Below are 11,794 nucleotides of genomic sequence, written 5' to 3' on the forward strand. Positions count from 1 at the left end.
TTCCCCCTTTGAAGGTAGTATTCACTGCCATAATGACTTTAGAAAGGAATTTGAGCCATGCTGCTTATAGGAAAGCATAATTTTAAATTTGGCTGTGTGTAAAATAAAAAAGAAACTAATAAAATGGATTCAATATAAAAGTCCTCAAGTAACATGGGTACAGAAACTTCGTTTTAGACCTGGATGAAATGGATGGCAGTTCAGCAAGGATAGTGGGGCCCATACAATCACAACTGCCATATATGCTGCTCCATGGAAGGAGTGAATGGCTAAGGCCATTGTAGAAGCTTCACTTTACTTTCAAGGGCTTTTGTTATCTGAAATGTGAGCTACTGCTTCTTATCTTTTCAACATATCAACTTTTTTTGAAAGAGATTTTATGAATAAAAGTTTGACACTGATCACTGGGTCAGGCCCAGAAAACGAGGGAGGGGTCTTCACTGAGATTGCTGATAACTTAGGAAGCTATTTATAGTCCAGTTTAGGCAAACCAATTTTATATTCATAGAATCATAGAATATCACAGAATCATAGAATATCAGGGTTGGAAGGGACCTCAGGAGGTCATCTAGTCCAACCCCCTGCTCAAAAGCAGGACCCATCCCCAATTAAATCATCCCAGCCAGGGCTTTGTCAAGCCTGACCTTAAAAACTTCTAAAGAAGGAGATTCCACCACCTCCCTAGGCAATGTATTCCAGTGTTTCACCACCCTCCTAGTGAAAAAGTTTTTCCTAATATCCAACCTAAACCTCCTCCACTGCAACTTGAGACCATTACTCCTTGTCCTGTCCTCTTCCACCACTGAGAATAGTCTAGAACCATCCTCTCTGGAACTACCTCTCAGGTAGCTGAAAGCAGCTATCAAATCCCCCCTCATTCTTCTCTTCCGCAGACTAAACAATCCCAGTTCCCTCAGCCTCTCCTCATAAGTCATGTGTTCCAGACCCCTAATCATTTTTGTTGCCCTTCGCTGGACTCTCTCCAATTTATCCACATCCTTCTTGTAGTGTGGGGCCCCAAACTGGACACAGTACTCCAGATGAGGCCTCACCAATGTCGAATAGAGGGGGACGATCACGTCCCTCGATCTGCTCACTATGCCCCTACTTATACATCCCAAAATGCCATTGGCCTTCTTGGCAACAAGGGCACACTGCTGACTCATATCCAGCTTCTCGTCCACTGTGACCCCTAGGTCCTTTTCTGCAGAAGGTGTTTGTAATGTAATAGAATGAAACAAAAGAATCTTCTTATCTAGACAAGATGTAGAGATGTCTCCAGCAAAAGTGTCATTTTTGCCTGCTGGATAGCACAAAGTCTGCATCTTTTTTCACTCCTCTTGGCTAATGGATATAGTCAAATGGATGTAGGTATTTCTGTCTGCTTTATTTTCAGCAGTCAACAGAGGAGGACTGGCTGCTGTGGTCAGTAATGACCTCAACGCTTTATGGTAGCACGACTTGGACTGAAAACAGGAGTGGGGAACTCCAAAAGTTTGGTATACTGTGTTGCTGAAAACTACACATCATTGTGAAGTCTCCACTGGTGTGTGCCAATCACTGTGCTAATTCCCCGTGAAAGAGCAGATTGTATTCAAGGTCCTGAGGATGAATTCAGAGCCCTGCTTTAGGCAGCCCTTATCTCAAGAACCACTTCTCTCTCTGATAGTGACAAGGGAATAGTCATCTACAATGGTAAAGAGTTCTAGGAAGAGTGAGCAAGCTTTTTGTTGGAAGACTTGTGACATTAGAACTCCCGGAAGACTTATCACCAGAAATCAAACCAAAATGTAAGGCCCACCTCTTTGATAGCTTGTCTACTGGAATATGACCATAGAAAACAGGAAGGGTAATTAAAGTGTGATAATATATATATTTTTGAGGTGCTGACAAGTGCTTATTCAAGTGTCAGAGCAATATATGTTTTGTGTGGTCCCTCTTCTCTCTTAGCCTGAGAGATTTCGCCATTTAAAAGTATGAAGACTGGATGGTTCTGGGGCTTAGAAATTGGACACAAAACCTTTCCCTTGGTTCACACTTGGTCAAGCTGGCAGTGAAAGAAAGTTACCTAGCTTAGGGTTTTGTATAGTTCCATCGCTGTAGTGTCTCAGTGCATGGCAATGTCCGCAGTGGACTTTTATGGAGTTTTCTGCTCTGTCACACAGATTCCTAGAAGCTGGGAATTTCCCACTTCAGTTCTGGTGGGGAAGATTTAGCAAACTCTAGTGGGTCTTGTAGCATGTTCTCTCTACCTTCTGATGTCTATTCGGGCTGTTTACACGTGAACTTACGATCCTCTTTCCTAGTAGCCAGTACACACTGCTAGTGCTTCTGTACCTCTTGAATTAATGAATTCATTGTCTTCTAGAGGATCATTCTGGCAACTTCCATGAGCACTAATTTTGAACAAATTCCAATCAGGTGATATCATTTTTCTTTAAATTAGAATGTAAATTTTACAAACTAAGTTGAAACTTCTCCCTATTAAGTCGTTGGGAGAGAGGAAAATAGCTAACATCTTAATATAGGCTTTAGTACCAGGGCATAGCTCGAGCATAACTAGTCACAAAAGTGACACCATAAAAATGGCACTACATTACTGAACATATTTGCCTTTTTTTCTGAGATTGCTGCAAACAAAAATTGATTCCTATTAGCACTGTAGATCCACTATGATTTAGGAAAGTGAGATGGATTCTGTTCATGGGCAATTGTCCATGAAGTTCTCCTTTTTGTAACTTCTGTTACTTGATATGATGCATGAGGGGAAAAGAACACAACATGGCTTGATCTGGATGCTATTGAGAGAATAAATACTGGAGCTTACTGGAGGATGAAAATTCTGTTTTGCAGCAACTCTCAATGTTTAGAAATTGTTTTTGTTTTGGATTGGAATGAAAATAAAACCTTTCCAAAGATTTCACCAAAAAAGTGCACATGAATGTTAACCACTCTCTATAGTCTGGTAGTTAGGGTGCTAGGCTGAGATGTGGAAATCCCAGGCTCAAGTCCATGTTCTGCCTGATTCAGAGCAGTTGTTCATCCAAGTGCAACCTTTTGTCTAGACTTTACTCTGAGCTTGCGTAGAAGACACAATTTAGAATGGCAGGTGTGCCTTAAGTTAGAAAAACATTTCCTTCTGTTTTTTCCTACGGGAGAGAACTGGAATATTTCTTAGAATGATTCTAATTCTTCACAGATATAATTGTATCCAACCCCATACCAAAGTTGTGCCTTATTTATACATTGAAAAATTCCAAGACTTAGCTTCCCACAACCTCCTGGACTTGGTTATCTAAGTTAAACTTGCACATAGAGATTCTCAGTTTCAATGCAAAATAAAATAAGTCTTAATATAACCAGTAGAAAATTCAATAATAGTTTTCATAATCTAGAAATTTTATTTGTGTGCTTAAGATCTTCTCTCCTTCTGTTTCTATCTGTGAGCATGTTACATAATGGACATCTTTCGGTCAGGCTATTTGTTTCTCTGCCTTTATAGTCAGTGGGATTTTTTAAAAGCTCTCGTTGGCCTAACTGCTTCCATTGAAATAACGGTAAATTGACTTCAAGGGGAGCTGGTTCAGCCAGTGCTGAGCACTTCCACCCATAATCAATTTTTTATCCACTTTTTAATTAGTCATACATTGCAAAACAACCATTTTTATGTCTAGTATCCCCTCTTGTTCTATGGTTCTGGTGATTATAGACTTTGATCCAATGCTACCCACACAAGTCAATTATATCAGGTACAGTAGCTTGGGTTTACCTGACGGTCACCTGTCCCCAGTTATAATTTTAGTCAGTATTCCATGCATCTCTTCCTTGAGTAGATGGATCATGATCCACCCCCAGTCTATCCCATATTAATTTCAAAAGCAACTTGCATGAACAGTTGTCTTTACTGCACACAATTCTGTCCCTTCATACAGGCTTGGTTTACTAATACATACATACCCCTTTGTGTCCAAGATGGACATGTGAATTTCAAACCAGATTAACATTCTTCACCCACTCTGCATAGCCTGGCTTAATTGTTAGACAATGTCATTCTTGTCACAGCCTTAAAATTGCCAAATATTCAATAATTCTGTATTTTCACTAATATTAATCTACAGCAAATAGGATTTCTTAACAGTAACTCATCACATTTATACATAAGCTAAGGATTTTGTCAGTGGTGATAACCAAATGACAAATGGAAATAGTGATCTTGTCTGTGCAAAGATGAGTCAAAATGTAATAGAGAAACTGATTGTAACTGGAATTGAGTGATATGAAATTCATGATAGATACCTCTGATGAAGGATGGTCCAGGACCACAGGACAGGGAATTGGGACACTTGGACTATAGGAGTGGGCTCAAAGGGCAAAGCTTGGTTCTGGATCTAAACTGCTCCAAAGTTTGTGGGGTATTCAGATCTTGTATGCTGGATCAGGCCACGCCCCCTTGCTTTTGCCAGATTTCATCTATGCCCCCAGATACAAGCCACATTATCTCTTATTTCTCATCTTTAGAAGTGAGAAGATTCTTCCCAACTCATAGGAGTGTACAAGACTTAATTCAGTAATATTTGTAAAGCACTCTGAGAACCTCAGATAAGAGGTGCTGTAGAAGTGTATTATGCAGTGGGAGGAGAGGAGTCTTTGAGAACACAGAATGCACTACAGCTGTTTGTTTGAAACCAAAAGGAAATCTCTATCATAAAACTGCTGCAAAGGGCTCTGTCATGGTAGCCATCTTGGATTCATTCCAGCAGAAAAGGGAATTAAAACACCTCCTTAGAATCTTTTAAAGTTCCATGTTTCATTGTGTGTGGCATAACAACTATGGCATTAACAAAATGACCCAATAATGATCTAGAACCACTTCAAAATCTCACGACTGAACTAAAAATGAATGTTCCAGAATTTATCTGGTGGAGCGCGGACTGTTGCTGAAATCTAATAAATTGGTTAGTCTCTAAGGTGCCACAAGTCCTCCTTTTCTTTTTGCGAATACAGACTAACACGGCTGTTACTCTGAAACCCGTTTATCAGTGTTCTTGCTCAATTATGAGATCGCAAAGCTCATAAACTGCAGCCACAAAGGATGGGAGACAGACTATTTATACAGCTGTGAATGCAACATCATAACATTACAGAGATAAGAAAAAAATACTACCAATTACACAAAGTGTATTGCAACACACTGAAGCAATAACGGACAACAATGTGGCAATGGCAAATTTGTCTCATATTTGGTGGGTCAGTACTGGGGCAGGGAAGAATAAGAACATTAAAAACACTACATGGCCTTTATTACTATTCTCTGCATTTTTTTTTAGATTGGCGCCAGCCAGCCAAACTAACGAACACGAAAACCTATCTTACCAGAGTGCCTTCAGAGTAGCAGCCGTGTTAGTCTGTATCTGCAAAAAGAACAGAAGTACTTGTGGCACCTTAGAGACTAACAAATTTATTAGAGCATAAGCTTTCGTGGGCTACAGCTCACTTCATCGGATGCATGCAGTGGAAAATACAGTAGGAAGATTTTATATACACAACATGAAACAATGGGTGTTACCGTACACACTGTAAGGAGAGTGATCACTTAAGGTGAGCTATTACCAGCAGGATAGGAAAAAAAACCCCACCTTTTGTAGTGATAATTAAGATGGGCCATTTCCAGCAGTTGACAAGAACATGTGAGGAACAGTGGGGGTAGGAGGGAGAAGGAATAAACATGGGGAAATAGTTTTACTTTGAGTAATTGACACATCCACTCCCAGTCTTTATTCAAGCCTAATTTAATGGTGTCCAGTTTGCAAATTAATTCCAATTCAGCAGTCTCTTGGAGTCTGTGTTTGAAGTTTTTTTGTTGTAATATTGCGACTTTTAGGTAATCGAGTGACCAGAGAGATTGAAGTGTTCTCCGACTGGTTTTTGAATGTTAAAATTCTTGATGTCTGATTTGTGTCCATTTATTCTTTTACATAGAGACTGTCCAGTTTGGCCAATGTACATGGCAGAGGGGTATTGCTGGCACATGATGGCATATATCACATTGGTAGATGTGCAAGTGAACAAGCCTCTTATGGTGTGGCTGATGTGATTAGATCCTATGATGGTGTCCCTTGAATAGATATGTGGACAAAGTTGGCAGTGGGCTTTGTTGCAAGGATAGGTTCCTGGGTTAGTGTGTGTGTTGTGTGGTGTGTGGTTGCTGGTGAGTATTTGCTTCAGGTTGGGGGGCTGTCTGTAAGCAAGGACTGGCCTGTCTCCCAAGATCTGTGAGAGGGATGGGTCATCCTTCAGGATAGGTTGTAGATCCTTGGTGATCCTTGGTGTTCTCGTCCATCCTCCCCGTGGAAGGAAAAGGCCTGGGTAGAGACGGTCGAATCGTGGAAGTCAACGAATGGCTACGCAGGTGGTGTCAGAGAGAAGGCTTTGGATTCTTTGACCATGGGATGGTGTTCCAAGAAGAAGTGCTAGGCAGAGATGGGCTCCACCTAACGAAGAGAGGGAGGAGCATCTTCGCAAGCAGGCTGGCTAACCTAGTGAGGAGGGCTTTAAACTAGGTTCACCGGGGGAAGGAGACCAAAGCCCTGAGGTAAGTGGGGAAGTGGGATACCAGGAGGAAGCACGAGCAGGAGCGCGTGAGAGGGGAGGGCTCCTGCCTCATACTGAGAAAGAAGGGTTATCTCAAGTGCCTATACACAAATGCACGAAGCCTGGAAAACAAGCAGGGAGAACTGGAAGTCCTGGCACAGTCAAGGAATTTTGATGTGATTGGAATAACAGAGACTTGGTGGGATAACTCACATGACTGGAGTACTGTCATGGATGGATATAAGCTGTTCAGGAAGGACAGGCAGGGCAGAAAAGGTGGGGGAGTTGCACTGTATGTAAGAGATCCGTATGACTGCTCAGAGCTCAAGTATGAAACTGCAGAAAAACCTGAGAGTCTCTGGATTAAGTTTAGAAGTGTGAGCAACAAGGGTGATGTCGTGGTGGGAGTCTACTATAGACCACTGGACCAGGGGGATGAGGTGGACAAGGCTTTCTTCCGACAACTCGCAGAAGTTACTAGATCGCAGGCCCTAGTTCTCATGGGAGACTTCAATCACCCTGATATCTGCTGGGAGAGCAATACAGCAGTGCACAGACAATTCAGGAAGTTTTTGGAAAATGTAGGGGACAATTTCCTGGTGCAAATGCTGGAGGAACCAAGTAGGGGCAGAGCTCTTCTTGACCTGCTGTTCACAAACCGGGAAGAATTAGTAGGGGAAGCTAAAGTGGATGGGAACCTGGCAGGCAGTGACCATAAAATGGTCGAGTTCAGGATCTTGACACAATGAAGAAAGGAAAGCAGCAGAATACGGACCCTGGACTTCAGAAAAGCAGACTTTGACTCCCTCAGGGAACTGATGGGCAAGATCCCTTGGGAGAATAACATGAGGGGGAAAGGAGTCCACGAGAGCTGGCTGTATTTTAAAGAATCCTTATTGAGGTTACAGGGACAAACCATCCCAATGTGTAGAAAGAATAGTAAATATGGCAGGCGACCAGCTTGGCTTAACAGTGAAATCCTTGCTGATCTTAAATACAAAAAAGAAGCTTACAAGAAGTGGAAGATTGGACAAATGACCAGGGATGAGTATAAGAATATTGCTCGGGCATGCAGGAGTGAAATCAGGAAGGCCAAATCACACCTGGAATTGCAGCTAGCAAGAGATGTTAAGAGTAACAAGAAGGGTTTCTTTAGGTATATTAGCAACAACAAGAAAGTCAAAGAAAGTGTGGGCCCCTTACTGAATGAGGGAGGCAACCTAGTGACAGAGGATGTGGAAAAAGCTAATGTACTCAATGCTTTTTTTGCCTCTGTCTTCACGAACAAGGTCAGCTTCCAGACTACTGCACTGGGCAGCACAGCATGGGGAGGAGGTGACCAGCCCTCTGTAGAGAAAGAAGTGGTTCGGGACTATTTAGAAAAGCTGGACGTGCACAAGTCCATGGGGCAGGATGTGTTGCACCCGAGAGTGCTAAAGGAGTTGGCGGATGTGATTGCAGAGCCGTTGGCCATTATCTTTGAAAACTCATGGCCATCGGGGGAAGTCCCGGACGACTGGAAAAAGGCTAATGTAGTGCCCATCTTTAAAAAAGGGAAGAAGGAGGATCCTGGGAACTACAGGCCAGTCAGCCTCACCTCATTCCCTGGAAAAATCATGGAGCAGGTCCTCAAGGAATCAATTCTGAAGCACTTAGAGGAGAGGAAAGTGATCAGGAACAGTCAGCATGGATTCACCAAGGGCAAGTCATGCCTGACTAATCTAATTGCCTTCTATGACGAGATAACTGGTTCCGTGGATGAAGGAGAAAGTGGTGGACATGTTGTTTCTTGACTTTAGCAAAGCTTTTGACACTGTCTCCCACAGTATTCTTGCCAGCAAGTTAAAGTATGGGCTGGATGAATGGACTATAAGGTGGATAGAAAGCTGACTGGATTGTCGGGCTCAACGGGTAGTGATCAATGCCATGTCTAGTTGGCAGTCGGTATCAAGTGGAGTGCCCCCAGGGTCGGTCCTGGGGCTGGTTTTGTTCAATATCTTCATAAATGATCTGGAGGATGATGTGGATTGCACCCTCAGCAAATTTGCAGATGACACTAAACTGGGAGGAGAGGTAGATACGCTGGAGGGTAGGGATAAGATACAGAGGGACCTAGACAAATTGGAGGATTGAGCCAAAAGAAATCTGATGAGGTTCAACAAGGACAAGTGCAGAGTCCTGCACTTAGGACGGAAGAATCCCATGCACCGCTACAGAGTAGGGACCGAATGGCTCGGCAGCAGTTCTGCAGAAAAGGACCTAGGGGTTACAGTGGACGAGAAGCTGGATATGAGTCAACAGTGTGCCCTTGTTGCCAAGAAGGCCATATAAGTACTGTGTCCAGTTTTGGGCCCCACACTACAAGAAGGATGTGGATAAATTGGAGAGAGTCCAGCGAAGGGCAACAAAAATGATTAGGGGTCTGGAACACATGACTTATGAGGAGAGGCTGAGGAAACTGGGGATGTTTAGTCTACGGAAGAGAAGAATGAGGGGGGATTTGATAGCTGCTTTCAACTACCTGAAAGGGGGTTCCAAAGAGGATGGCTCTAGACTGTTCTCAGTGGTAGCAGATGACAGAACAAGGAGTAATGGTCTCAAGTTGCAACGGGGGAGATTTAGGTTGGATATTAGGAAAAACTTTTTCACTAGGAGGGTGGTGAAACACTGGAATGTGTTACCTAGGGAGATAGTGGAATCTCCTTCCTTAGAAGTTTTTAAGGTCAGGCTTGACAAAGCCCTGGCTGGGATGATTTAATTGGGGATCAGTCCTGCTTTGGGCAGGGGGTTGGACTAGATGACCTCCTGAGGTCCCTTCCAACCCTGATATTCTATGATTCTATGATATGCTGGAGAGGTTTTAGTTGGGGACTGAAGGTGATGGCTAGTGGCGTTCTGTTACTTTCTTGGGCCTGTCCTGTAGTAGGTGACTTCTGGGTTCTCTTCTGGCTCTGTCAATCTGTTTCTTCACTTGAACAGTTGAGTACTGTAGTTGTAAGAATGCGTGATAGACATCTTGTAGGTGTTTGTCTCTGTGTGAGAGGATGGAGCAAATGCGGTTATATCGTAGAGCTTGGCTGTAGACAACAGATTGTGTGATGTGGTCTGGATGAAAGCTGGAGGTATGTAGGTAAGTATAGCGGTCAGTAGGTTTCCGGTGTAGGGTGGTGTTTATGTGACCATCGCTTATTAGCTCTGTAGTGATCCACTTCCTGGACTCTTGTGTGGACTGGTCCAGGCTGAGGTTGATGGTGGGATAGAAATTGTTGAAATCATGGTGGAATTCCTCAAGGGCTTCTTTTCTATGGGTCCAGATGATGAAGATGTCATCAATGTAGTTCAAGTAGAGTAGGGGCATTAGGGGACGAGAGCTGAGGAAGCGTTGTTCTAAGTCAGCCATAAAAATGTTGACATATTGTGGAGCCATGCGGGTACCCGTAGCAGTGCTGCTGATTTGAAAGTATACATTGTCCCCAAATGTGAAATAGTTACAGGTGAGGACAAAGTCAAAGTTCAGCCACCAGGTTTGCTGTGACATTATCGGGGGTACTGTTCCTGACGGCTTGTAGTCCAGCTTTGTGTGGAATGTTGGGGTAGAGGGCTTCTACATCCACAGTGGCTAGGATGGTGTTTTCAGGAAGATCACCGATGGATTGTAGTTTCCTCAGGAGGTCAGTGGTGTCTTGAAGATAGCTAGGAGTACTGGTAGCGTCAGGCCTGAGGAGGGAGTCCACATAGTCAGACAATTCTGCTCTCAGGCTGCCAACGCCTGAGATGATGGGGCGTCCAGGATTTCCAGGTTTCTGGATCTTGGTAACAGATAGAATACCCCTGCTCGGGGTTCTAGGGGTGTGTCTGTGTGGATTTGCTCTTGTGATTTTTCAGGGAGTTTCTTGAGCAGATGGTGTAGTTTTTTGGAAACCCTCAGTGGGATTAGAGGGTAATGGCCTGTAGAATGTGGCGTTAGAGAGCTGCCTAGCAGCCTCTTGTTCATATTCCGACCTATTCATGATGATAACAGCACCTCCTTTGTGAGCCAGAGTGAATAGCAGTAATACTATTTCATACATATGTGCTTCTCCAAGAATATCAACAGGTATTACAAGGATCAATTAACTCACAGCAGCTCACCGAGGGATTAGCCTAACTCTGAAGAAGGTAGGGTGAGGTTAAATACCTTGTCCAAAGTCATACAGGGTGAAATTGACCCCTTTGTAGAAAGCCAGCACAAGGCCTGTGCACTGTTTAAGTCCAACTGCAGCTCTCAAAATAGAGCTGAAGCAGGCCTCAAATACTGCATATGCATTCTGATGGCCCCCTGTATAGGGGGTCAGTTTTAATTACAAGGAGTCAGAGACCATGACAAATGGAACCCAGGAATCCTTGCTTCCAATCCCCTTCTATACCCACACAGCAACAATGCTGCTGTGCAAGTAATTAATATCCAACTATTTTAACATTGATATATTAATCAATTTACTAAGGGTGTAATAAACAGAATAAATATAAAGGATCAACATCAAACGTCAGATAAATGAGCCTGTCACTACCAGAAAGGAGTTGAAAATAGAAATCCCATGTTTAAATATTTGTGTTATAGCGTCACTCATTTTTCACTTTGTCTAGATGTGTCCTACCAAAAAGCCAGAGGTTAATGTTCCCATTGTACCAAACTGGAGACTGGCTGGCTAGAGAATTGCAGTAATTAATTCTTTCCTGGAGGAAATCCTTTCTGATCCCCAGTAGTTCAGGGCCCTAATTTGGAGGGAAAAAATAGTTTGGCACTCTTTCAAGCAACATTATTTTTATCTTTTAGCAGTCTCCAAAAGCCCATTGTAGTCTGATCCTGTGAGTCACAAAGGGCGACAGTCACTTTATCTCCAGCCTTGCTGGCTAGGGATTGGCTTCAGTTGGGAAACCTGTAGTATCATTTTATGGAAATAGGGTTCTCCCTCAAATCTGTAGCCAAAAGATTTGATGAGAGACCTTCCATGAAACTGAGGATATTATTGTCTTCCTTCCATCCATGGTTCCTCAATATTCCTTCATTGCCAATGCTTGAGCATCTCTAGGCATCCCCTAATTCCTTGGGAGTTATTCATTGATGATGTTTGGTGTATTTGCTAACTGCTACCATCCTCCAAATTACCCTAGATTTGTTCTTTGTTTCAGGCAAACTGCCTATATTCTACCATCAATTTTT

This window comes from Lepidochelys kempii, chromosome 11 (assembly GCF_965140265.1).
Source record: "Lepidochelys kempii isolate rLepKem1 chromosome 11, rLepKem1.hap2, whole genome shotgun sequence".
Taxonomy (NCBI): domain Eukaryota; kingdom Metazoa; phylum Chordata; order Testudines; family Cheloniidae; genus Lepidochelys; species Lepidochelys kempii.